Source organism: Balaenoptera musculus, chromosome 5 (assembly GCF_009873245.2).
Source record: "Balaenoptera musculus isolate JJ_BM4_2016_0621 chromosome 5, mBalMus1.pri.v3, whole genome shotgun sequence".
In the NCBI taxonomy this organism is placed as follows: domain Eukaryota; kingdom Metazoa; phylum Chordata; class Mammalia; order Artiodactyla; family Balaenopteridae; genus Balaenoptera; species Balaenoptera musculus.
Genome location: NC_045789.1, coordinates 113,201,420 through 113,227,927, shown reverse-complemented (window position 1 = coordinate 113,227,927; position 26,508 = coordinate 113,201,420). Strand labels below are relative to the sequence as shown.

Below are 26,508 nucleotides of genomic sequence, written 5' to 3'. Positions count from 1 at the left end.
TTCGATCCCTGATCTCGGACGATCCCACATATCACGGAGCAACTAAGCCCATGCGCCACAACTACTGAGCCTGCGTGCCACAACTACTGAAGCCCACGTGCCTAGAGCCCATGCTCCACAACAAAGAGAAGCCATCACAATGAGAAACCCGCGCACCGCAACGAAGAGTAGCCCCCGCTCGCCACAACTAGAGAAAGCCCGTGTGCAGCAACGAAGGGCCAATGCAGCCAATAAATAAATAAATAAATAAATAAATGTATTTAAAAAAATAAATAATAATAGATTAGGCCATCCCATGATAATCTCCACATGACCCTTGACTCCTGAGACTGCCAGCATAGATCCTGGCATACACAGATGAAAGTAGCCAAACCCACCCTAAGGGGAAGGAAGCCTGTTTGAATATTTGGAAATTCAATTTATAACTTCCAAATTAATAATCCAGCTGTAGACAAGAATATAAAATCTATACATGGCATATCACTAGGTTTAGAATGAGGATAATTCATTATAGAAACTTTCTATGACAACAACAATAATGAAGACACTTCAAACATCCAGGCAACTATGAGTTAGAGTATGGTTATAACTTATTTTTTAAATCAAAAGTTTCTAAGCCATTTACAATATATCATAGCTGAAACTCAGAATAATACAAATGTGTATGTATGTGTGTATATAATTTTTTCCTAAACTCTTTGACATTGTTATAGGCAGCCTACAAAAAGTATCTCCTAATAACCTTTCTGAAAAGAAAAATTAATTGCTCTGTAAAGGAAAAAATACTTCCATTCAGCTAATTGTCTTCACATGTGGATAAATTATGAATAAAATGTTGTAAAAATATAATCATCCCTTAAAATTATTATCAGAAAGAAGCAATAAGGAAAGGAACTTCACTATTTCATTGCATTCTGGCCAGTGACTCAGAAAATTGTCCATGATTAGTTCTTTATCTGATCAAGGCATTCTGTCAAAGTAAGTTCCGAAACCACATATACTTGTTGCTGTTGCCTAAAAACTACCTTCACAAATCAGGCATGGAAGCCATGTGGGGTCAGGCCATCTGGAAGAATTTGCAGATGGAACAGACCTCCTATCCTCTCAAAAATGAAGGTTCCCACATGGGCCAGGAGAAAAATGCCTGATTGCCCCATGTAATAGCCCAATCACTCCTACTGATTCTTTAACAACTGGAAAGAGGTCCCTGCTGTGTAATGAGATTATGGAACACATGATAGATTAGTGACCTTTTGAATTAGGACAAGCGACATGAACTCACTAACAAATTCCCCCTTATATTGGAGAGGCTATGTTAAGGGTGTCAGCCATTTGACTAAAATAGCTGAAGCACAGATGCAAATACCAATGTACAAAGCTTCATTCTTCAGTGTTCCAGTGCTAAGACTGAGAACTCACATCTGGCTTGGATATTGTGAAATCATCTGATAATTTTAGTCAACAACTACATAAAAAACATTTTCCTATTTGGATTTATACTTGTGTTTTAAACTATATTTGAAAAAAATCAATCAAAGTAGCTTTTTAGATTCATTGACCAATCAGTGAAGGCATATTGGTACAATGGGTTTTGGACAATGGGTTTATTTCTTTCATTCTTGATCCTATTTTAATTGTTTAAAACTTTGTTCTATTAGCACAGCACAGGGTTTTGGAGACAGGAAGAATGGTAGGTTTGACCTGGGGTAAAACCTGGGAGAGCTACATGGATTCAATCAGGGAAATCCTTCAATCCCTTTAGACATCAATCTCGTCATCTTTAATGTGACGATAATATAGTACCCACTCATCAGATTATTGTGAAGAGAAAATTAGATAATCTATGTAGAACTCTTAGCACAATGGCTAGCACCTAATACTATGATAAGCTCTCAATATTTTTAACTATTGCTTTTTATTTTTTTATTTATTCTTGTAAAATGTTGTTCCAATGAGGTGAACTATTTTTCCTAATGAATAATTTTTCTATAGTTAAATTGCTCATCTTATTGGATAAAACATAATTTATTCAAACAAGTTTGACTTCGGTAAACACCATAAAGCCATAGAGGACCTCCATTTTACTTTCATTATTTTACTATTGTTACTCCACATTTGGATCTTCTAGAAAAGACAGAATTCCTTATCATATTAAGGAGATAGTAATTAGGGAATAATCTTGACACATAAATACATGTCAATAGAGTATCCATTTTTAAAAAGTGTGTGTCTGGGTAATGGATTTAGGTTTGCAGACATCTAGCAGTATCCTCCTTCTCTGTCTCCCTTTGATCAGCTACTCTTTGAGGTTAAACATGAAGTCCATGCCTTTGAGACTGAAGAGAATTGGTCTGTATGGAATATAGTGGCTAGACTAGCACTATACCCTAAATAGCTGAGCAATTCAAACCAAAACTCAGTCACTATTCATCCTAAAACCCCAGTACATGGACCTACTCAGAGTCTCAGAGTAATGTGTTACTCACGAACATTTTATTAGTGCTATTCAAATGTGGTTTTCAAAATAGTCTAAATTTATAAAAACAAATGGGTAATTTACATTAAGGCTTTCCATAGTCACTGCTATAAATTATAGGCTATGAGGAAAGTGTTGCCAATTTCTGAATTCTTAAAGTACAAATACAAAATTCTCAAAGACTTTTACACATATACTTTATTTTACTCCTGTCACTTGTTTCATTTTGTTCTGTATGCTGTCCTGGGAGAGCCAAATCCCTTTGCTAGAACTAGGAGTAAACTCCACAATGTAAATTCTATTCTAATATCAGATTTACATGTTCAAAATGATCAAACAACTATAATACCTTGAAACCCACACCAAAAAAACTGCTGTGCAGATAAACCTCAGATACAAATTTATTTTATCCTGCTGAATCACAAACTTTGATGCATGTCTTCAAAAATAGGTGGAAGAGGAGCTACTTATGGGACATTTCCTCAATCCTTCTCCTCACCTGTACTACATAGGATAAAGCATTATCATCAGGATAGAGCTGTACCTTGACTTTCTACAGAGGATGGGAAGCTGACAATCATACTGAAAGGCATATTAGCTTTCTTCAGGAGATTTAGAAGAAACGTCACAACCCTGAGTATGACAAATTTGCCTCCACCCCGTCACAGGCCCATATCCCCATTACATGCTGTGTGACCCGGCAATGCACAGATGTGTGGCATATAGCCACATCAGAGTACTGGAACAGAGGAATGTTTATACAAATACACCGTTATGATAACCCTCTCGTCTGCATGCTGAGGTAGAACAGAACTGATTCCGATAGGCTATTTATGAAGTCTCTCCGTTGGCCATTTAAACATAAGCTTTGGAACAACTTTTCTACACAGATGATGATACATGATAAATCATGCTAAGCCTCAGTTGCATAGACAATTATTAAATATGCTACTACAAGCTCATGACAACAATATACACATACCAAATTCATATGTAGATCTCGTCTTTTGAATTTGACTGATTTAAGAGGACACTGAACTGATTTACTCTGTCAGTTATACAAAAAATACTATACAATTGTGGCAGGTGAAACACGGCTGACACAGATTTGATTGGTGTGTGAAAATTAAGGTAGATATTCATACTCATTTTAATAAGCCAATAGCATGGATAGTGCTAATAATTCTGATGGTATCTCTAAACTACTGAATGAAAAGTGTCTGTACTTGTCCTAGTTTTTTTCCTTCCTGATTTTCATTTTTGAATATTGGTTTTTAGCTTTGCTGCCACCCCTCTGTGCAATGATTACAAGATAATGCTACAAAATAAGAGAGGAGGGCATCTTGCCACCACACTGTCTCAAATCAGGGCAAATATTGAGAACACCCAGGAAAAGGAATATTTAGGGATACACATTTTATGAAAAGAGAACTGAAATCCTGACACAGAAAATACCAAATTTCTCATACATAATTCTCATAATGTTTTGTTTCTTTAAAGTTTTCAATAATTTTTTAAAAGTTAGAACACCCTCACCTAAACTGGCTCAATTTGCCACATAGAGATATTTGTTGCTAAAGATCAGCATTATAGTAAATTATTACATTAAAATACTTATAAAAATGTATCACTTTCTAGTACTTGGTGAAACAGTCTAGAATGGTCCACCTTTCATTTTTAACTTCTTCAAACTTGCAAAATCCACACAGATCCTAACATTTATTTGTTTTCATAGTTTTACTTCTAAAACACTTCTTTCTCTTTAAACTTAAGTGTTCTCTGAAGTGGCAGCAGCTATAACTGTCCTTACTTTATGGGTAGAAAGTCCAAGGCAGCCAGAGGTAAAATAATTGGCCATGAGTCACTCTGCCTGCCGGTGAAGATGGACAAAGACCAAGGGCAGAAACCTGTAGATAGACCAGGCAAGTGGGAAAAAGGGAAAAGTCATGAATTTCACATCAAAGATCTGAAAATACAACAGGATCTAGCTACTCAGAGCAAACTCAAAAGTATGCCAACACACAAAGTAGGCTAACATACAACAGATATAATAATAACCAAATGAGAAAAGCCATTTTCAGCTAATATGTAAAGTCTTAGAAATTCCTGTGTAAGTGTTCCAGGTAATTACAGTCCTGGGTTAACCATACCAGTAACTCTTAAGGTAAAAGCAGAGGTTGATTATTTGTATAATTTCAAAAAGCGTTCCTATGCTTATTTTTTGGAATTTACTATTGACTACAGAAATAATGTATAAACATGAATAAATATGGGGCAAGACCTTCATAGATGAGTGATTAGTGATATATTCTATAAGAGAAGGACACAGTATAATCCCCCAAACAAAATGGATTCCAAAATGTAAGCCTAGAACTGACCAAGGCTCAGAGCATAAGGACATGTCAGAGAGAGTTCACCCACAAAGTTTATAACAGTGAACTACATTAAATGTCTCACCAGTTTCTTAATCTTTAATGTAGCTTGTAATTATATGCCTGAGGTTGCTCCATCTGACTGCCTGTGTATCCCCCTCCTTCATACTTAAGTATTAGTTGAAATTCAAGGCTCAGGGCTATTGCTCACCCACTCATATGGCTTAATGTTTTAACAAAATCACACTGATCTCTTGCCCTTCTCCAGGCTCCTGAGAATTAATTTTTGGCAATGTACAACATAATAATTATTACTTATAATATAGGTATTACATAACATTTATAATATTTCTCTGGATGGCTTATTTTTTTGATAGAAATGTCTGCTCAATCAGATTATAAACTCAGTGAGGGTATCAATCATTGACTTTTAGTCCAGCAATGCCATAGCAGCTATTGCAGGACTATACACCTAGCAAACCAGTTGTTGAATTAAAGGAGCTTTCCTATGTGTTAGGAAGAAACATCTAAATTAAACTGAGTTAAACAAGTTGATTCTTAGAAATCGAAGCTCATTAAGCAAATGTTACAAATCAAGGTCTTTGTCTTAATGAGCACAAACACAAATTAGTGGGTAAAAGAAGAAGATAGTTGTCTGTGAGTTACCAGAAAAACATGAATAAAAACCAGGTCTGATAACTAAGTAGAAGCTTACCCTCTAGATTTACGTGTATCATTAACTAGAACATTTCTTACTGTCTCCCTCCAGCTTTAAAAAATTGACCCTCCCTAAAGGGTTGGCAAGTATTAATGGATTTCAAAGAAAAGAAATATCCATCATACTGACTTGATCTCGAGTATATAAAATAGATTTTTTTCTATCAAAAGATTGTCTCATTTGGTAGCAATCCCAACTCTGCCCTTCCAAAGTAAAAGGCAATTGAGATGGTAAGTTTATTTGTTGTGATGAACCCTGCCAGTGTCCACTGAGATAAAAATAAGCAGTGGCTTTGTTTCTGCTACCAACAGGAATTAGAACAGAATACAAGCAGGAAAGAAATAAAACTGTAGATACATTTATAATCTAGTATGCTCTAACAAATGCGGATTAAAAATCTTAATTCTATTTCAATATGCCATCACTTGTCTCTTCAGAAACTTTATCAAGAAGGAAAAAGAAACCTCAAACACTTCAGAAAAGAGTATATGAAAAAGAGCCTTCCATAGAGCAATTACTGGGAATATCATACTAACAAAGTTCCTCAAGAGAATAATTAGAACTCATATTGTGAAAGTAGGATCAAGTTTTCATGTTAGCTTAATTTAACACGCCTAAACCACATGAAGATACCTGTTTACTTCTTTTGTTGTCCCATTCCTTCTTGTGGATTTTCAAAGAAACATCTGAAAGAAACTGAAAGAAACACCTACACCAACATATCAGAAAATGTAATGGAAGCAAAATGAAGAGAAAGAGGAGTCCTGCTTGGGAGAATATTGTAGACATCCAGGAAAGACATCCTCTTTACATATTATTCCCAGAGATTAGAGTGGGCATTTTGAAAAACATGATCAACTGATGAAAGATAGGAAGCAACAATGGGGGAAAAGATCTGGAGGATATCTTGGCAGAAGATGAAGCTATAGATAGCTTAGAAGCTTTGCTAGAGACACAGGAATAGTTTAGCACAGAATAGTTTAGCATCTGGTTTCCATGGGAGAAATGGTTCAAAATATGTCACTTGTTGATTGGTGGGAGAAATGTCTATCATTTCTCCACCTCCCTCTCTGTATAAAGTCTCTGAGTCTCCAGTTGCTCATCTACAAAACTGGGATAATAATACTCAATGGGAGTTATTTTGAAGATTAAATGAGATGGTGTATGTGAAGCATTCTAGGATCTAGATGTAGAATTAGAAGAAGATGGGAGAAAAATGCTTTTGCTTCTTTTGTATCATTGCTGTTGCGATCTAGACTTAAAAGACAAAAATGTAAGAGCCAGGTAGCAATCTAACACATCTAATTGAAATCAGAGATTCTTCTTTCTAAAATAACTCGACTTCATGACTGCTGACCACTATCTAAAGCAATGGTTCTAAACTCTAGCGCACATCAAGAAGAGTGGGGCGCCAGTTAAAAACCCTCAAAAGAGACTGAGCAGGTCTAAAGTAGGTCCTAAGAATTTTGTTCTTTTAGCAGGCAACCCAGGTAATTCTAGTAGTTGTGGTCAGCAGACAGCACTTTACTCTAAAAAAGGATATTTTAGGATTAATTTCTAGCTATTACGTACATATGAAATTAGCAGTGAAAAATATCAGTATCATGAAGGTGGGTCAAAAGAGATGGAAACAGAGAGATAGACATAGAAAGAAAATCACAGGATACTAGGTTGTAAGGCAGGGGTCCCCAACCCCCGGGCCGCGGACCGGTACCTTTAGGAACCAGGCTGCACAGCAGGAGGTGAGCAGTGGACGAGCTAGCAAAGCTTTAGCTGCTGTTCCCCATGGCTCCCCATCGCTCGCATTACAGCTGGAACCTTAACCCTAACCCTCACCCCCATCCGTGGAAAAACTGTCTTCCACAAAACCGGTCCCTGGTGCCAAAAACCTCGGGGACCGCTGTTGTAAGGGATTTTTCCATCCGATAAAAAAATTTCCGTTATCTCTGACAGATGGTCATTTTAAATACCTTCAGTGATGGGGAATTGCTGTCTTCAGGCAGCACACGCTATTCTGGGTTATAAACTGATGTAAAATAAAGGGTAAATCATAAGTTTTTGGAAGACTGAAGAAATGTGGATATTATTCAGGGTGAATTATATATTAAAGCCTTTCTAGACTTGATTGGACAAGATAAGGCACCAACTGAGGTCAAAACTAATTTGACTGCAAGACAACTTGAACATCCAAATGTTGGATCTGCTACCTGATTCCACTAAAAAAGCCATGCTTTCCATGGCTGCTGTAAAAATAAACCTTTCACTATGTCTCTCATTCACATTTCAATGGTTCAACATTTCAGTCACACATCTGGCACCACTTTCATCTCCCCATTTAGGCAGTGGCAAGTAAACAGCAATAAAATTATATAAAACAAAAATATTTTTGCAAAGGTCATAAATATTTTCAAATAATGGTCCAGGTCAAAACTTCTTAAATGAATATAAGTTATCCTACAAAGCCATTTTATCTTGCTACTTTGTTAAAAACAACACTACATATTTATACTTTCATCTTTATACAGTTATTCCACCAAATGAGGAAAATAGTTATTAAGCCATTTAATTATTTACCTGTTTTAGAAGAACTCACCAAGCCTAGTGGTTTCAGATGGCTCTGTCACAAGTGATTGATGTTTGAGCATTTCCACTATCGTTTATGTAAATTATCTAAGGCTCGTGCAGCCTCTTCCAGGGCAAATCCACTGCCATGTCATTGATACAAAATTGGAAAGTATGGGGTGCTGCCCACTAATATGGTCTTGGATTCTTTTCATCTAATCTGCCAAAATATTGTCTGGGATACGACATTTTTATAGAGTTGGCTGGGATTTAGAACAGGCTCACCCCGATACATTTCACACAGTTGCCAATGCTTCCTTTTAGTCCAGGATCCCAGGTTAGAATTCCAGTAGTTTCCATATCCTCTTCTCCACTGAACCCTCACTAGAACATCAGTCCCAAATCTGTGTCCTAGCTAATATTTATTTGTGTGAAATAACTGAGCCTTAAGGAAACTATTGTTTTGAAGTATTAGATGAAAAAGGTTTCTATGAATATTTTAGCAACAATACTATCTGATTTATTTTCCTTGGACACTAACGAGCATCCAATAATAAATAAATCTCTCTCTCGCTCCAAAAGTATCTTTGCGTTCAAGCTTGAGAAAGAGAAAAGCAGCCGCTGACATCCAGAAGCTGGCCTGTTACTATCAGCTTGACCTCCGGTGTTTTGCTGTTGAACATACATCATTTCACAGGGTGTCGTCATCAGACCAGGCCACTCTGTGACCACGATGGAGCAGGACAATAATGGCACCTTATCATGTCTAAACACAGACAAAATATGAACATTGTCCAAGCCACAAAATTCTAGACATCCCTCTCTCCTGCTAACTGAGAGACTGCCACTTCTTTACTGACTACAGCTTTAGTCTGCCCTCCTAGAGCTGAGATTTATTGGGATACACAATCATAAAACTGCTCCTGCTTTCTGAGAGCACCCAACCCAGAGTGAGTCCCCACTTTCTTGGACCCTCCCCACAAATCACTCATTCAAAGCCCAAACCTAATGAGTCATTTCAAACGCGGTTCCTCGTGATGTGCACCCTCCCTCACTGCAGTGAGTCGGAACCCCGATACATCCAACGACAGGTGTTTTCCTGGTGGTCTTTGCAGGGAGAGCGGTGACAAGTTCAGTGACTAAAGCCAGAACAGACATTCTTAAGAAAAGCGAAAAGAATTTCTATCTTCCAGATACGTACTAAAATTCTAATACAAAATAAACTCCTTGAGCTTATTTTCTCACATTGTGGCTTTTTTGGCAAAGGACCCTTTAGTTCTGTCCCTCAGAAGAATTGCTTTTGTGAGGTGTAGAATAAACAGGTGGATTATGGCTCAACTGTTAAATATTTACTCAAGGAAGAGGCACGTTTCCAAAAATTATGATTCAACATGCTAGATCAACACCCAGGCCACAGTGAGCCTGGGGGCCCATAATCCTGGATGCTTAGGTAGAATCCTATAGTGGGACTTCCCTGGTGGCGCAGTGGTTAAGAATCCACCTGCCAATGCAGGAGACATGGGTTCGAGCCCTGGTCCGGGAATATCCCACATGCCACGGAGCAACTAAGCCCCTGGGCCACAACTACTGAGCCTGCACTCTAGAGCCCGAGAGCCACAACTACTGAGCCCGTGTGCCACAACTACTGAAGCCCGTGCGCCTAGAGCCCATGCTCTGCAACAAGAGAAGCCACCGCAATGAGAAGCCCGTGCACCGCAACAAAGAGTAGCCCCTGCTCTCTGCAACTAAAGAAAGCCCGCGCGCAGCAATGAAGACCCAATGCGGCCAAAAATAAATAAATAAATAAATAAAATTTTAAAAAAGAATCCTATAGTGGATTCAATGTGAACCTCTAGCAGAAAAGCAGACAATAGAATTAAGTGATATGGCATTGACTTTGCTCCAATTCTTGCTTTTCTCAGATTTCATCCTTATTAGGGATGCGTATCTCTCAATTATTATTTCCCCATCAAAGCACATTTAATGGTCTATTAAAGTTAGCAAGAGAGGGGGATGTCTGGTATTTTCTGGCTTGGACAATTTAGAAGTTTCTAAATATGAAAATTTAAACTGCCTGCTGTGCAAAAGATGTGAAGCAGTAATCTGAAGACCTGGGGTACATTTATATAAATCTCAATAATTTGTATGAGACAAAATGTTTCCAGTTATAGCATATAACTTTTGACATTTTGAAAAATGACTAGTAGCCTTTGCAAAGTACCAATAGCATACTCTGCCTCTCTCTAAATTATAAATAGACTTTCCTCTACATGGTTTATTCCAATAAATAATTCCATTTAAGGGAAGAGCAATAACACCTAAAAGTTATTGTCATCACCTATATATTAAATACTGCTCAAAGAATTTTATACACATTATTTCTAATCCTCACAAAATACCAAAAGGTATACACAGTTATTCACATTTTACAGATGAGGACCTGGATCAGAGAAATTAAGTGATAGGCTCCAAACACACAATAGTAAATGATAGAGTTAAGGTGAAAACCCACTTTCGTCTGACTTGCCGAGCTGAAGGATGTTTACCTGTGTGTATGTGTGGTGTGTGTGTGTGTGTTCTTTTTAGGTGAAATTACTTTTAACATTCAAAATTCACTGTGTTTTAACAGCTCATTTAGTATGTGCCTTTTAATGTATGCACAAACATACACACACACTCAAAACTTGCTATTAATTGCTATCATTTTGACTGCAAGTTTGGAAAAGAATTTATTCCTAAAATAAATATGTTTGAGAAAATGGAGCTTTAAAAATATTACAGTTATCACATACGATGATTTCTTCTTCTCTAACCCCTCAAATACTTTAAGATGGCTTTGGTCGTGTGAATTTAGTATCATCACTCAGAGCTTAAAATCTTCTTGAGATACATTCTCCACCCCTTTAATAGTTCTGAGTATATTGTTTCTAATACAGCACAGGGAATTCAGAAAGAAATTAAGAGGATTTTGAAATGATATTGTGAATTCAAGCAAAAATTCCCTTTTTCTTTTTCCCTATCTCTTGCTCTCTTTCTCTTTTCTAGTTGTTTTTTCCTTTTTTAAAAAAATGTTGATCAATTAGCTAACACTCTATAAAAATGTCCTCGAGGGCTGGGGGATCCAGAATCCTTAAGTACAAAAGGACATTCTACCAATGTTCCTGCCTGCCCTGAATTATCCTTTTGCGTTTATCAGATTGCATCACTATCTTCATGCTATTATCTAAAAACTGTCATATGTGGGCATGCTTTTTTTAATCAAATTACACGGCATTGTACAAATATACTAATCCCTTGTTTGCCAATGATCTTTTCAATATCAGAGGTTTTGAATTATTTCAAATTTTTTAGATTAGGAGACATTTAGTACATCAGAGATCTACCACTTTGAAGCACAATGCAATTTCAACATTATCAAAATAAAAAATATTCATTTGCTCACGATACTTATTTTTTTAATCTGCTCATTCAAAACCCCAAACCGTCTAGCTTTGGAATCCATTTACATTAGAATCATAGATCCCGCCCATATTATTGACTCAGGAAATAAATGGATTTTAGGAGACTTTATTTAAAAGGCATCTCCTTCAGAGGTGGAGCTCAGGGAGCTCTGTGCGGCTGCAACAGTTTCCCAGGAGTCAGGCCATAAAGAAAGAAGTGCTGGCACTGGGTGGGGCTGAATAGTTCACATCTTTTCCCACTGTTTCTCACTGGTATGTTTCCATGAAAGTCAAGGGTGTGGGAATGTATGCCAGGGTAGGAAATCCTACAGACTGCTTTGTGTGCCCAACACCCCCTAACCCATAATATCTTTAGCTGTTTATCTTAATCAATGAAAGAGCTATCACATTAATGTCTGGAAAAACTGCAAAGGAGCTAAGCAAACCAAAGAAATGTCATACTGGGGATCAAATTTCTCCTGTCACATCAGTCTTTTCTCCTTCGGAAGAATACACTTAGCATGGATCCAAAAGGCATTTGCTGTCCAGCCATCTCAAGATCATCACGGAGCCAAAACATCTGGCCCCGAATCTTCCTTTTGCTCCACAATCCACCTTGCTTAACAGTTCCTTTTAAACTCACCCATTCTAAAAATAAAATGACTCTCTCTGTACCCAGTTAATACCAGAAGCATCCATCAGTGGCCACAGTCCTCAATAATCCACATGCCAAACACACCTTATCTCTGTGCACTTCACCATGCTCCAGTCAACGTATCTATTATGAACCGAGGTCTCTTTCCTATTCTCAGAAAGCAGCGTTTTGCACCTACCTCTTTAAAAAGCAATGCTTGCACAGCTATAGTCTGTAGTTACTCCTAATGCTCCATGGTTTCTACAGCCTCACTGATATTACACACTCACACGTACACACACATCTATACACAGACATTCCTAATTCCAGCAATTTACCTTTTTGGGTCTTTTTCTTCTCTGACTACTGCCATTGAACTTCTCTCCACTGTCGCTTTTCTGAGCTGCATCTTCGTTCATCATTTTGAACAGTTTGGAAAGAAAACAGCACTGCCATTAAACCCTGCCGCCTGTCCAGACCACTAGCGGGTATGCACTTACTGGAGGAAAGCAGGAGGAGGAGGAGGGGTGGGGAAGGGGCGCGCACTGGGAGGGTGAGGACGGTGACGTTGCCATGGCAGCAGCTGCCACAACTGTTTATCTGACTGCATTGTTCAGTCTGATTCAACCAATTACCATCAGGGACCGGTTACAACGAAGAAAGCCTTGAAAAGAAAAATGCCAGGGACTCGAATGATTTGGGGACACTGCTGGCTGGTTTTTGACACACCCGCAGTTCCAATGGCTCTCAACCCACACACAAAACCTGCACTTAATTTTCTTCCTACAGGTACTTCAACACAGAGCAGATACAGTGCGTAATGAGAAAACTATAACATCCTTGAATGTCTCTGAACCTGAAGAGGCACATTTTAGCTGGCGAAGAGGCTACTCAAGGAACAGGATTAGCTATTAATATCCTAAGGTAAATGTAAGAAGGTTACATTTTGAAGATGTTATTCACTTGATTCCTGACGATAATCTTTCAAAACTCAGCTCGAGGATGATTTCGGTTCTAAAGCCCCGCAAGCAGGCTCCCAGCACCCAGGTAACGGACCACTCCCTCTGCTGTGCCTCCCCTTTCCACTGAACGCTTCTGACATAGCACCCGTAACACTGTTTCACAATTGTACGTTTACCCAGCTGTCTGTATTCGACAGGCCAAGAGCTTCTTAAAGCCAGAGATTGAGCTTTGGGTGTGTGTGTGTGTGTGTGTGTGTGCCTGTGTGTGTCTGGGTTGGGGGAGATTGTTGAATTTCCCAGAACCAAGCATGATGCAGTGGCACATTAAAGACACTGTGGGTAATACAAATATAAAAAAGTTGTGGAGTTAAAACATTTTATAACTGATCTTTTCAGTCTTCTTAACCTGATTCTCTCTATTGACTGATGAATAAAACACAATTCCTGCTCTCCAGGAGCTTATAAAGTTCCAGAATTCTTCTTGATAAGAAAAGATACCAGAGCCTGTTTTTATAACAAGAAACCCAATTTTATCCTATTGGATTGAGGTGGCCATGTTTGTATGTTTAAACACGTTAAGTTGTGGACGCAACCAGAGCCCAACATGTTTTGTACAAATACACACGTGCACACACTAAACACTCATCCCTATTCCTAGAAAACAAAATCAAAGCCTAACACACAGAATACTTAAATGGGAAATCAGAGTAAGGATTAAACCAATGAGATAATGTATATAAATACACTTTGCAAATTGAAGGTCCCTATGTAAATGTGTTATTGCTATTGTTAATCCTATTATTATTACAAATATAGGTAAGTTTCAACTCAGAAAAGTATATCTTAAAAAGGTTTCTTACAGGAAAACGGCTACCAAAATTGGGAATTCATCTTTCCAGTAAACACAGCAAGAAAAACTCACCTTCTCTCCCCACTGCTGTCGGGATTGCTCTTTATCTCTGCCTGACCTCCCCTGAGACCCTTGCCACTTCCTCATCTAGGGTCAGCCCCACCTTGCTGCCTCTCATTCCCTCCACACTCCTTCTGCTTGAGCAGACCCATCCCACCGTGATGCCTTGGATCCCACAAACAGGACAGAAGCAATAGGACCCTTTTTTCCTAAACAGAACCCTACAGGAACTTCTACAGAAGCTTCTAAGAGCCCAACTCCCACTGTTGTCAGAGCCTTCATGAAAATCCCACCTGATATCGTCCCACTCCTCCGCTATCCCCTCACCCAGCCCCTCACTCATTCCCTCACCTGTTCCCACTGTACCTCCCTTTTTGACCTTTCTTAGGAGCCCCCTCAGCCTGGAAACTGGATTAATTTACTCAATAAATATTTATTGAATACCTACCATGTGGTAGGAACTAAGCACTAGGGACACACTGCCCTAACCACCAGGGATATAATGGTGAACAAAACAGGCAACATTTTTTGCAATCACGGTGCTTATATTCTAACAGGGAAACTAGACAGTAAACAAAAATAATAGTGGTAAGGGCTATGGCGGAAAAAGGAGGACAAAGAGTGATGGGGAACAGATGCTATTTTAGATAAGGTACTGATAGAACACTCTCTAGAAACCTGAATGAAGTTAGGGACCAAGCCAAGCAATTATCTGGAGGAAGATTGTTTCCTTATTGCATTTAAAAATAAACTTTGGGCCCCTATTATATGCCGTGCAATGTGTTAGGTTCCATGTGGGATGTAAAGATAGACACTAATCCTGCCCTCAAAGCAAAGGGAAAAGCAGTTCAAAAGTCCTAAAATGGGAACTTCTCATCAAACATATTAGGAAAACTATGATACTCCAAAAGGGGAAAAGAAGGGAAAAGGAAAACTTTTCTAGCAACTGGATCTGTAGGAGAGATATGTTACTAATACCCTTCATTCTCATGTGACGCCAGAATGGGTTTTTCAATCAATCGGTTTGGTAGCCCAATTTGGAACCTAATCATTGCTTTTACATCACCTCTGCAGTGTATATCGCAAACAGATGTGCTTCATATTTCACTACTTTATGAATCAGCACCTTTTTTTTTTTAATTTATTTTTTTGGTTGCACCAGCTCCTTAGTTGTGGCACATGGGCTCCTTAGTTGCAGCAGGCAGGCTCCTTAGTTGTGGCATGTGAACTCTTAGTTGCAGCATGCATGTGGGATCTAGTTCCCTGACCAGGGATCAAACCCCGGCCCCCTGCATTGGGAGTGTGGAGTCTTAACCGTTGCACCACCAGGGAAGCCCCAAGCAACTTCTGATTATGTTTGAACCGCCTCCTGTAACAGTGCCTTCTCTGTCAATATCCAAATATATAGTACACGGCTTAAACACTCAGATGCAGGCCTCCGATTTTGACAATGAGCTATAACCTCTTGCTGCTTCTTCTAAACTTTTATACAGTATACCTTCTTTACAGAGTGAAAGTACTGCACACATACTAGACCAGCATACCACAGAGGTCAACACCCATCCTCAAACTGTAAAAGAAAAATCTCAGCACGTAGATAAACAGGTGCTAGTAGTAGTATGTTCATTACAGCATTAGAAGGTACATTTTATACGTACAGAGAACATCAACAACATGTTATGGTACTGTGAACGTGGGGGTTTCTCTTTTGAAGCTTTCAATCAATTTCTCAGGGCCTCTCTAGTGGGCACTCCTCCCCGTCCGTCCTCATAGTGTAGTTTTTTGTGGGCACGTGTCCAACTGGACGCTAAGCTCCCTGAGGGCAGGATTAGTGTCTATCTTTGCATCACACGTGGAACCTAACACATTGCGTGGCATATAATAGGGGTCCAAGGTTTACTATTAAATGCAATAAGGAAATATTTTAAATATCTACCATGAGTCTATACTTATGGTTAAACTTCTAAAGGGTAAATTCTTCATTTCTTAGATTATTTTGTGTACTTTCTGACCTCTAGGAGCTATGCATAATTTCAAATAAGATTTTTAAAGATACTTGAGAAATTGGAGTTGCTGCAGATAAAACAGCAGTGATAATAGTACGTTACATTTTAAAGCATTTTATAATTTGTATAATTTTTAGCTCCAAAATAGAAGATCCATGAAGACTGAGATCTCTGTCTGCTCACTGATATATCCCAAGCACTTATAACAATACTGACATATGACAGACACAAATTTAGTAACTTTATGGGATTCTCACAACCACACATGGAAAAAGGTTAAGATCAATCATAGCACAGGTGAAAAAACTGAGGTAAAAAGCAGTTTTGGTGACTTTCCCAAGATAACAAGGTTAATAAGATACAGAGCTAATGTTCTTCTGATTCTAATGTCACTGTTCTTCTAGTAAATCATGGCTGGCTTCAATGAAGGGCAGCCATATTAATAAAGTGCAGTAAGATGGAAAATGCCAAGAGCGGAAACTACAGTCAGATGACAGTGACCCGAGTAGAAAAACGAAACCTTTATTAGTTTCATGTTAAGCATATTTTTATAGGCATGGCGTTTTAGAGCTGATTATATTAATTTTAATAGGCCCGCTGTTCCATGTGGTTGTCCAACTGGAGCTGGGAGGAGAACGCTGGGTACATGACAAGAGTGGACATGACTCCAGGCACAGCAAGAGGGGCTCAAAGTGGGACTGGCCCTGGTGATTGGCATCAGAGGGAGGAAGTGGTATCATGGCTGGGTTCAAATCATATCAGGATATGTCCCGTGCCCAGCAGTGTTTTGGGCCAAGGCCACTGACTCTGTACCTCATTTCTATCTTACCTACCCATTCTTGATACTTTGCTCCTTCTGTCATTTATCTGAGCGGGGTAAATTTCCCTGAAGTGTAAGCAGTTGTGTCTATGTTTAAGTCCTAACCTCCAGCACTGTGAATGTGATGAAATCATGTTAAGATGAGGATGGGTGGATTAGGGTAAGCCTTAACCCAATGACTGGTATCCTTATAAAAAGGGGCAAATTTGGGCACAGAGACACACAGCAGGAAGATGGCCATGTGAAGACTGAGGCAGAAATAGGAGCAATGTAGCTGCAAGCCAAAGAAGACCAATTGCCAACAACCACCAGAAGCTAGGAAGAGGTAAGGAAGGATCCTTCTCTAGAACTTTCAGAAGGAGCCTGCCTCTGACAACACCTTGATTGCAGACTTCTATCCCCCAAAACTGTAAGAGAATAAAATTCTGTTATTTTAAGCCACCCAGTTTGTGGCCCTTTGTTATGGCAATCCTAGGAAAGTAATCCTAGGAAAGTAATACAACCGTATTTTCCAGCCACCATTGCAGCTGGACCCAGCCATATGACTTAGTCCTAGTGTTACGGAACGCAAGGCTGTGTGTCCAATGCACAGTGAGGCCAACCAATACCAAGACTTCGGAGTTTAGAGCAGCGAAAAGTTTATACAATCTTCCCATGAGCAAGCTTTTTTTTTTTTTTTTTTTTTGGTGGCCATGCCAAGTGGCATGCAGGATCCTAGTTCCCCAATCAGGGATCAAACCCATGCCCCTGCAGTGGAAGCACAAAGTCTTAACCACTGGACCGCCAGGGAAGTCCCCCCATGAGCAATCTTACCTGTTTTTCCCATCTAGTGGCTGAACACAGAGGAAGATATAACCTGGAAGGTGGAAGAGCAACAGGTCCAAAAAAGCCTGAATCCCTGAATCACCGTGTGGAGCAGGGACCCTCTTCTTCCCGCTCCCTCCTCAACTGACCCTCATTAAACTGAGTAACTTTTTCTCATGAGTGCTTTGTGGTTATGGTGTTGTTTGTTACAACAGTTAGCCTGTGGTAACTAATCATATCTACTCATGTTTTCCAGGGAATATGTAGTCACACTTCTATTTTAGGTTGCCTGTTACATGAATGACACTCGCAGTGCATCAAAGCTTTTAGCCATTGGAAATGGATCTTATGTCCTGGAGCAAAGGTGCTAGTCTCATTGAAAGAACAAAAAGAAAAAGGAGGAACACAAGGAATTAGAGGTGAGCAACATTGTTGATTAGTGGTGGGTAGGGGAGAGGGATGCCTGACAGGTCTATGGGGTCAGAATCTCAGAACAGCTTTTGTCCACTTTCCTCTTCATCCTGTCTCTCTTCCTGGATAAATCCTTTGCTTCTTTTCCGATTTCCAGAAGTCATTGCTTCTGACCATAGTAGTCTCCCTTCTCTGCCCCACTGAGTATGAACACATAGAATGCAAGTCTATCATATAAGCAAATACAAAGCCTTCTAGAGGTTCTCTAAGGACTTTTCTTTCTTTTTTTTTTTTTTAATATTTTTGTTATCAGTGGGGAGAAAATGAAGGAAAGATAGCAACCGAATGAAAAAATTAGTTTCTCAAAGTTCACAATGGCTGGAATGTACATAGTGCTGGACTCAGAACTGCTCTCCTCTGGTGCTTTTTCTGAATTGCCAGGAGTTCTGCACAAGTCTTATTCCATACCGTTTATCTTCCTTAGGAGACCTGGAGGGAGTCTATTTAACAGTTACACCTCCTTGGAAGCTAAAGTCAGGCTCAAGGGCCAGGCAAGAAGCTTTCTTCATTTTTCCCTCCCAGTTCTTTGCTGTGCCACCATCAGCATCAGCAGAAAGTACTTCCTCTCCCTCCCTGTGATCCTCTCCTCCTTCTCACCTATGTACTCCTCTAACATTCATTCATCTATTTCATGTAACAGATATTCTGTTGGATGACAGACTGCTATATGCCAGGCTCCCTGCTTTAGAGGCTTTAGCATGAATTAAATAATCTTTGCTTTAGGGGCTTTAGCATGAATTAAATAATCTTTGCCTTTAAGGAGTTTACAGTATAAAAGTGGTGACGGTCATTGAACTAGAAGCATAATAACTCTATAGGGGATTTTAAGGGTCCTGTTCTCTTAGGAGGATGATTTTTAAGCTTTTATGAAAGCATAAAAAAGGTACATCCAACGTAGTCGGAAAGAATAAAGCAAGTTTCTGAGAGGAAGTGACTTGAATATTGAGAAGACTTGAATGATGACTAGGAATTATCTAAGTGGAAAGGGAAATATAAGGTGAGATTTGGGAAGAATGATTCAAGCAGAATCAACAGCACAGATGAATGCCCTCTGGTGGGGAGGAACACGGAATTGGCAGAACTGAGACAAGGCCCCCATGGTTGTATGGGGTAGCTCTTCGTCAGGCCTGCAGTAATGACTTCATCCTAGGCCTTAACATTTCAACAAGTGTGCCTGTCTATAGACTGGTTATTGCCCCATGTAGGTATCCAAGCGTGCTACCTAAACATTATTATATAACTTGTGAATCGTGTAGCAAGATGACCCTGTTAGCTTATAAAGAATATGTACTCAGAACTAGGATGTTAAAACCAGGTGGAGATGGCCAGAAAAAAGCAGATTTTGCAACCATGTAACATACTTATTCTGGAGTTTCGAGGAACACATTTGGAGACAGAAAAAGCCAGTCCTCACCCTGGACTGGAAAGAGTCCATGATCACGAAACTGAGTGCATCTCCTATGAAGAACTGGGAAGACTTAAGAAGCCACACCCAGCAACATTCCTCAGCCTGATGTCACCAGGTGTCCTTTGGCAAAAGTATATCCTTTGTGCTTATTGCAGCAAATTTAAACTCAAACAAAGTAGTCATCTTCACAGAGCCACCCCTTCAGTCTTCTGTGGGACATTCTAGGCCACAGCAAAGCAAAGAAGAGGGTGTCATGAGAAGAGGCCAGAAGTATAGGTAGGGACTGAAGCATAAAGAGTCCAGTAAACCATGTTAAGGATTTGGGATTCAGACTGCAAAGTCATGTGAAGTCGTTTTAATGACTTAAGGAGAGAAGTTAAGATGATAAGATATGTTTTTTTAAGAACATTCTTTATAAAGAGCTATTCAATGGGACCTGAACAGAGAATGAATGTGAAGAGTTAGTTGTGTTTAAGAGGCCACATCAGCAGTCTGGGAGAATAATGATGGTGGAGCGGACAGATGCATTAGTTAGTCTGTCACCGTTAACAGTGTTACATTCATAAGTTCTGGAAGGAAGTGAGAGGTAAGAAGAGGGCGGTGGGGAGACATCCTTCCTAAATAGCAAGAAGAAGGAGACCTCATCTTCGTTAAAGTCTCATATTGAGAAGAGGCCTCAAAGAAAAATTTTGGAAATCCATTTCATTTAACAAAGAAAGAACAAGACTCAGAAAGATCAGAAATTTTTCCCAAGGTTCCATAACTAGTTAGTAGTAGAAGGAAGACCAGGATCCAGGACTCATGCCACCTCACTGAGCAGCCTTTACACCATGGTAATCTTCACATGGGTGAACTTAGAAAGCCTATGTCAAATCTTATCTATTTTTATTTTAAGTTAAGGAACCCTCAGCTCTTACATAAGGTGTAACAGAAATTAGAGAGAAATTAGTCCACTAAACAACCATGCCCCTCAGGGAATGATTGGGAAGAAGGACCCTTGTTTCTCATGTAAATATGGTATGTGCCCAACCCCGGACTGCAGCAGGCTCAGTAGATGTTTCACTGAGATGGATCTTAAAGAAGCAGCAGCAACAATTGATTAGGGACCTACTTCTTTCCCTTTAAGCCAGTCTTATATAAGGTTTACCAAAGAGGTATTTGGTTGCAAAACTTACCATGTCCAGCATAAAAAGGAGCTTTTGGAACCCATGGCAAACAACCTTAGCACCTCACTTCACCTGAGGCACCCACTTATTAAAATTAGCATAGTGATTGATTATAGTCTCATTTTGCATCAATATCAGCAACAATACTTGAGATCAAAGGTAGAATTTTATGGGAGAATAACAAAATGTGACTGAGCTCACCATGTCTGTGTCCCTGTCTAGGTCAGTTTTTTAGGACGTGCTGTTACTTTCTTGCTCTACTCTAGGGTCTCTCTGCTCAGTCTCCAGTGATGTGAGTTCTTGAAAATAGCTGTTATAATTGAGTTTCCTTACAGATGCAAATGAATGGCACATTGGGGCAGGCTGTGTCCTTGACAGACATATTTTTTCAAAGCAATTTAACTTTATTACTGTAAACATTTTAAACCTTAAACCAGCTTGAAAGGGCATTTTTTTTCTCTTTTAACTATGAAGAGAAAGTATGTGTCCATTGATAAATACCCAACATAAAAATAATCCAGAGGTTTAAGTCTCATATAAACATAAATCATATTTTGAAAGATGCATAACCATGGCAGTAATAGAAGTGACAAAACCACAAAGAATCACAATGTTAGAAGGTAACTTAGAGACGACTCTATCCAGCTCCTCACTTTTAACAAGTAAGAAAATTGGAGTCCAAGTTGGTTATGCTACTTACCCAACGCTGTACCTACAGTTAGCAGCACTTTGAATTAAATTCCAAGTTTTCTCATTCCTAATCTAGTCTTGATGTCTTCCAGTGGGGTGTCTCTCTACTAAAATGAACTTCAAGAAGCCCTCCCGTCTCAGCAAACACACAGGCCCAGTGATGGCTCGTTATTCACAGAATGGGGGAAAAAAATTATATGATTCATTATACACCAGGCAGAAATATTTCAGCCATTAGAAGTAGAGAACTGAATAAGACAAAATAATATATTTCTTAATGTTGCAAAACATCCCAAGTTTAGACCAGGGTTTACTATAACAGAATCATAGTAGGAGAAGGCAAAGGAGAATCAATTGTTTTTCCACAGTGTTAACTCTTTGCCAAAGAGTCTCAAGAATGATAAAAAAAAAAAAAAAAAAAGTAGTGATAATATGAACATCAAAGCTCCAAAGAGCCTTTAAACAAATGGCTATAATAAAAAAAGATGACAACTGAAGCCCGTTTGCTATCTTATCACTCCTGAGAATGAGTTATGAATAAATGACCACTACTATTCCTCCCATTTATTTATTTATTTATTTATTTATTTATTTTTATTCCTCCCATTTAGAAAAAAATGGTCAAAGTGAAGAGTTTATTATCTATTAGTGCTCTCTGACTTCTACCATCCAGTCCAGACTAAATATGTATTGCCGTTGCAAACTACCTCATAAACTAGTGGTTTAAAACAATCATTTTATTTTGCTCACAAACTTGTGGGCCTGGGATTCTGGAAGGGCTCAGCTGACTGATTCATTCATATTCATGTGGTGACAAACGAGGCAGCTGGGGCTGGAGGCTCCACTTCCACAATGGCGTCCTCACTCATATATCTGGTGCTGATTGGCTTCTCTCTCTATCCGTGTGGCATTTCAAGTTCCAGGATCTCTCCACATGGCTGAGGCTTCTCACTGTATGGTGGTCTCAAGGTGGTTGTATTCTTCCACGATAGCTGCTTCTAAGAGGCAGGACTTGGAAAGTGCCGGACCAGTTAAGGGCGCTGCCATATTTTATTGGTCAAGGCAGTCACAGGGCCAATCCAGATTCAGGAGGTAAAGAAATGGACTCCACCTCTTGATGGGAAGGGTGGAAAGGTCACTTGGCAGAAGAACATATGGGATGGGAGCCATCTTGGAAAATGCAATTTGCCACAGATGGTTAGGAAGTGAAGTAGGCCATGAGGGAGATGAAGTATAAGGGCTGATTTTGCATACTATAAACACAAGGTCTTTTCCCAAATGAACAGACTCTGCTAGCTAGAAATGCAGTCTTCTGCATTCTTTTATTTATTTATTTTATTACAAAAAAGGTTGTCAATATTAATTCCTGGAATGATTAACTACATATTACTGGGTCAAAGTCAACTATTTCCTTTCAAAGCGGAGTCTCTGTTGATCTCTGAAGATGAGTCTCATGTATTACACTTTCTGACTGTGAGCCATTGTGGCTAATAAATTCACAGGAAGTATTTTACATTTGAAGTACAGCTTGTTTTGCACTTTTTCTTTTTACTCTTACTTTCTTTCCACTCTCCTTGGCCTCTCACTCACTCTTTTTTTTTTTTTTAATAAATTTATTTATTTATTTATTTTATTTTTGGCTGCTTTGGGTCTTCAATGCTGCGCACAGGCTTTCTTTAGTTGCGGCGAGCGGGGGCTACTCTTCCTTGTGGTGCACGGGCTTCTCATTGCGGTGGCTTCTCTTGTTGCGGAGCACGGGCTCTAGGCACATGGGCTTCAGTAGTTGTGGCTCGCGGGCTCTAGAGCGCAGGCTGAGTAGTTGTGGCGCACGGGCTTAGCTGCTCCGCGGCATGTGGGATCTTCCCGGACCAGGGCTCGAACCCGTGACCCCTGCATTGGCAGGCGGATTCTTAACCACTGCGCTTCTCACCCACTCTTTCATCCATTCTATCCTTCTATATAATATCAATATGACCTCATAACAACCTTAAATTCTACTGTACAAAAAATATGATAATAAAAAAGCTTAAAAACAAAAGTATATAAAATCGCTTAGCGCTAACTTTAGCTAATGTCTAAAAAGAGAGACATGCAGTGCACCCGTATTCATTGTTAGCATTAAACTCTATACCAGGAAAATGATTGGAGGCAAGATTATTAACTTGTTAACTACACAGTTACTACAGCCCAGAATTTAGCCTTTAGTACTGATTTGTGTAAATGTTGGATATTATTTGTTCTGGGCCTTAACAAAACCTATGTATCTAGTGGGTTCTCTTTATCATTCAATATTTGTGGTATTCTCTTCTATTTAGGCCTCACATTTCATGTTTATGGCTTGGTAGTAAAACTAAAACAGACAGTGTCTATTTTAATTATTCAATCTGCTTAACTACCAAGAACAGATTGTGCCTCGGGCCTTGATAATATAGTGATAAGCAAACCTGGAAAGAGAGATTCCAAATTCAGGTAGGAAAAAGAATTTTCCTCAAGGAAGTTCTTGCAAAATTCAGGAACTAAAGTAGAGTCAATCCATCCATTTTGGTCACGTTGACTATCTATACAAATTACTATATAATATCTGCTTGCCAGTTGATCCTGCATAAGTGTCCAAAAATAACTTTTTTCAGTATGTCAATTCACAGAAACATTCAGAATATAACAATAATGTATTCAATGCTATATGGGTTGTAAAGGGTGATAGCGAGTGTTATTTCACAAATCCTATCAGTGAGCCCCAGGATATTAATGCCACACTTGGATCATCGGCTGTTGTATCTAAAACTATAGAAGTCTAACCAAGTAAAAACTGATATACAGCATTTCAAATTTTCTTTATGCCTAGCAAATTGTCAGACTTTTCCAGGGTCCACAAACCTCTCTACCTAGAAACTGTTAAGAATTGTGAAGGGTCTGAGATCTTACTTGCAAGCTAACAAGTTAGCCTGCTGCAGTTTCATGGATGCTTCCAGAAGATATGAAACTCCTGGATCTGAGACAAAGAATTTTATTACTCATGGCATAGCAAGCAGCATGGCCATCAGCATACTTGTGTCAGTCTCCCTTACTCTCAATTTTCACAGAGCTAACTTGTATGGTCCAAATGCATACCTGCACACTCATTGGGCTGGCTGCACACGGGAGAGGAACCCTGAGTTTTGGGAACCTGAATCTTTCATAATAGGCATAGGCATATCTGTACTTTGCTCCTGAGGGAGCCATTATCTTTATTATATTGGATAGTAAGCATGCCTGATCTTCTCTCCCCTATCTTGCAGGGCTATTTGCTATACCAACATCTTGGAAAAAATAGTCTGGAACAAAGACAGCCAGTGCCTCTGCTTGCAAAATGTACAGAAATGTAAGAAACTGACAGAAGATTATCTCTTCAACAGAAAGTTTCAAAAAATACACATTATCCTACAGATGAGGAGATAAATGCCAAATTGTTCTTGATGACTATCTAAATTTAAGTGGAAACTAAACTATTTCTCTGCAGTCATACATACATGTCTGTGCAGTAAGTTTTAACAGTTAGCTTGGTTGTACACATTTGGAAGATTTCACAAGATTTCACACACAAAGTAGTTTTGCAAGAATTACTATAGCGTACAATAAGGAGCAATGGTTTGAAAGTCAGCACAAGTAGGTTTTCATCAGCATTCTGTCAACTAACAACATGCTCACAACAAATCATATAATTTACCTGGGCCTTAGTTTCTACATATCTCTGAATGTATGATCATTCTCTTATTTTTCCTAGATAATTCTCTACTTCTATATTGCTAAAAGTCCTTGAATCTAAGAACCTACGTTTTAAAGGGGAAAAAATGACTCAAAGAGAATTTAATAAGCAGATTAAATAGTCAGTGATTCAGTATCAAACAGAATGTGATGTAGCTGTCTTCATTTTCAATTTCTTTTTCTTTTTCCTAATAGACAACAATACATTGGCAAACATATGAGACTACAGAACCTAATTTTCTCAAGGTCAACAAATGAAGTAAGAAAATAATGAGGGAAAACAGAAATGCTGACAGTTATGATACATATTATTTAGACCTGGAAAACAATTTTGGCACTCGTAGAAATGCTGTGGAGTATTACCCACCAGTCTGGACAGAAATAAAAAGTCTACTAGGCTTAAAACTTCTGTCATTTTCCCTTCTCTCTTTCCAGTCTCTCATACCCAGCAAATAAAATCGTTTTTGTTTCTACTTTGGAAATATATCTTATGTATTCTTATTTTTTCCATTCTATTCCTATCACCACTGTATCACCTCTTTTTCTCTCATATATATGAACTATTTTAATCAACAGAATTGGCTGTCTCACCACCTTCAGGTTTTTCTCCTCCAATCTGACCTCCAGACTGTTGTAATTTTTTTCTTCATAAAACATTTTTTTCTAGTCTTCAGCGTCCTCAGAATAAAGTTCAAATATCCCCAATTATTACTCAAATATATCTGTCTTCAAGTGTTTTACTCAAGATGGTCTATTTTAAAGGAGATGGATAAATCACAATACAACATGTTCAGCTTTTTGTTAAGGAAATGTTACCAGAGCTTTTAGGCGGAGGAGCATCCATGAACCGCATCAGTAAGGTGGGTCAGTGAAAAATACACAGTTAAAAAATACTATTCTTGGGCCTCCCTGGTGGCGCAGTGGTTGAGAATCTGCTTGCCAATGCAGGGGACACGGGTTCGAGCCCTGGTCTGGGAAGATCCCACATGCCGCGGAGCAACTGGGCCCGTGAGCCACAACTACTGAGCCTGCGCGTCTGGAGCTTGTGCTCCGCAACAAGAGAGACCATGATAGTGAGAGGCCCGCGCACCGCGATGAAGAGTGGTCCCCGCTCGCCGCAACTAGGGAAAGCCCACGCACAGAAACGGAGACCCAACAGAGCCAAAAAATAAATTAATTAATTAAAAAAAAAATACTATTCTTATTTTCTTCCTTCTCCCTAAAATCTACCCACCTCAAGTCCCAAACTGATCATGGAGCTTTTTCTAACGACAAACTATGTTAAAATTTCCTTCTCTCAAGATTGCTATGCTACTTCTCTGTAT

The 26,508-nt window shown here is 39.1% G+C and overlaps 1 protein-coding gene and 1 long non-coding RNA gene across 2 annotated transcripts in view; one reads left to right on the top strand and one right to left on the bottom strand.

Annotated features, from left to right (window-relative positions):
* The window catches only part of ANK2 (ankyrin 2), a 591,117-nt gene that overhangs the window by 349,295 nt on the left and 215,314 nt on the right, over window positions 1–26,508 (bottom strand). The gene's annotated exons all lie outside the window — the stretch shown is intronic.
* LOC118895258 lies at window positions 18,057–25,507 on the top strand. The gene is made up of 3 exons (XR_005019917.1): window positions 18,057–18,123; window positions 24,718–24,800; window positions 25,379–25,507. It is a non-coding gene; the product is annotated as an uncharacterized LOC118895258 (long non-coding RNA).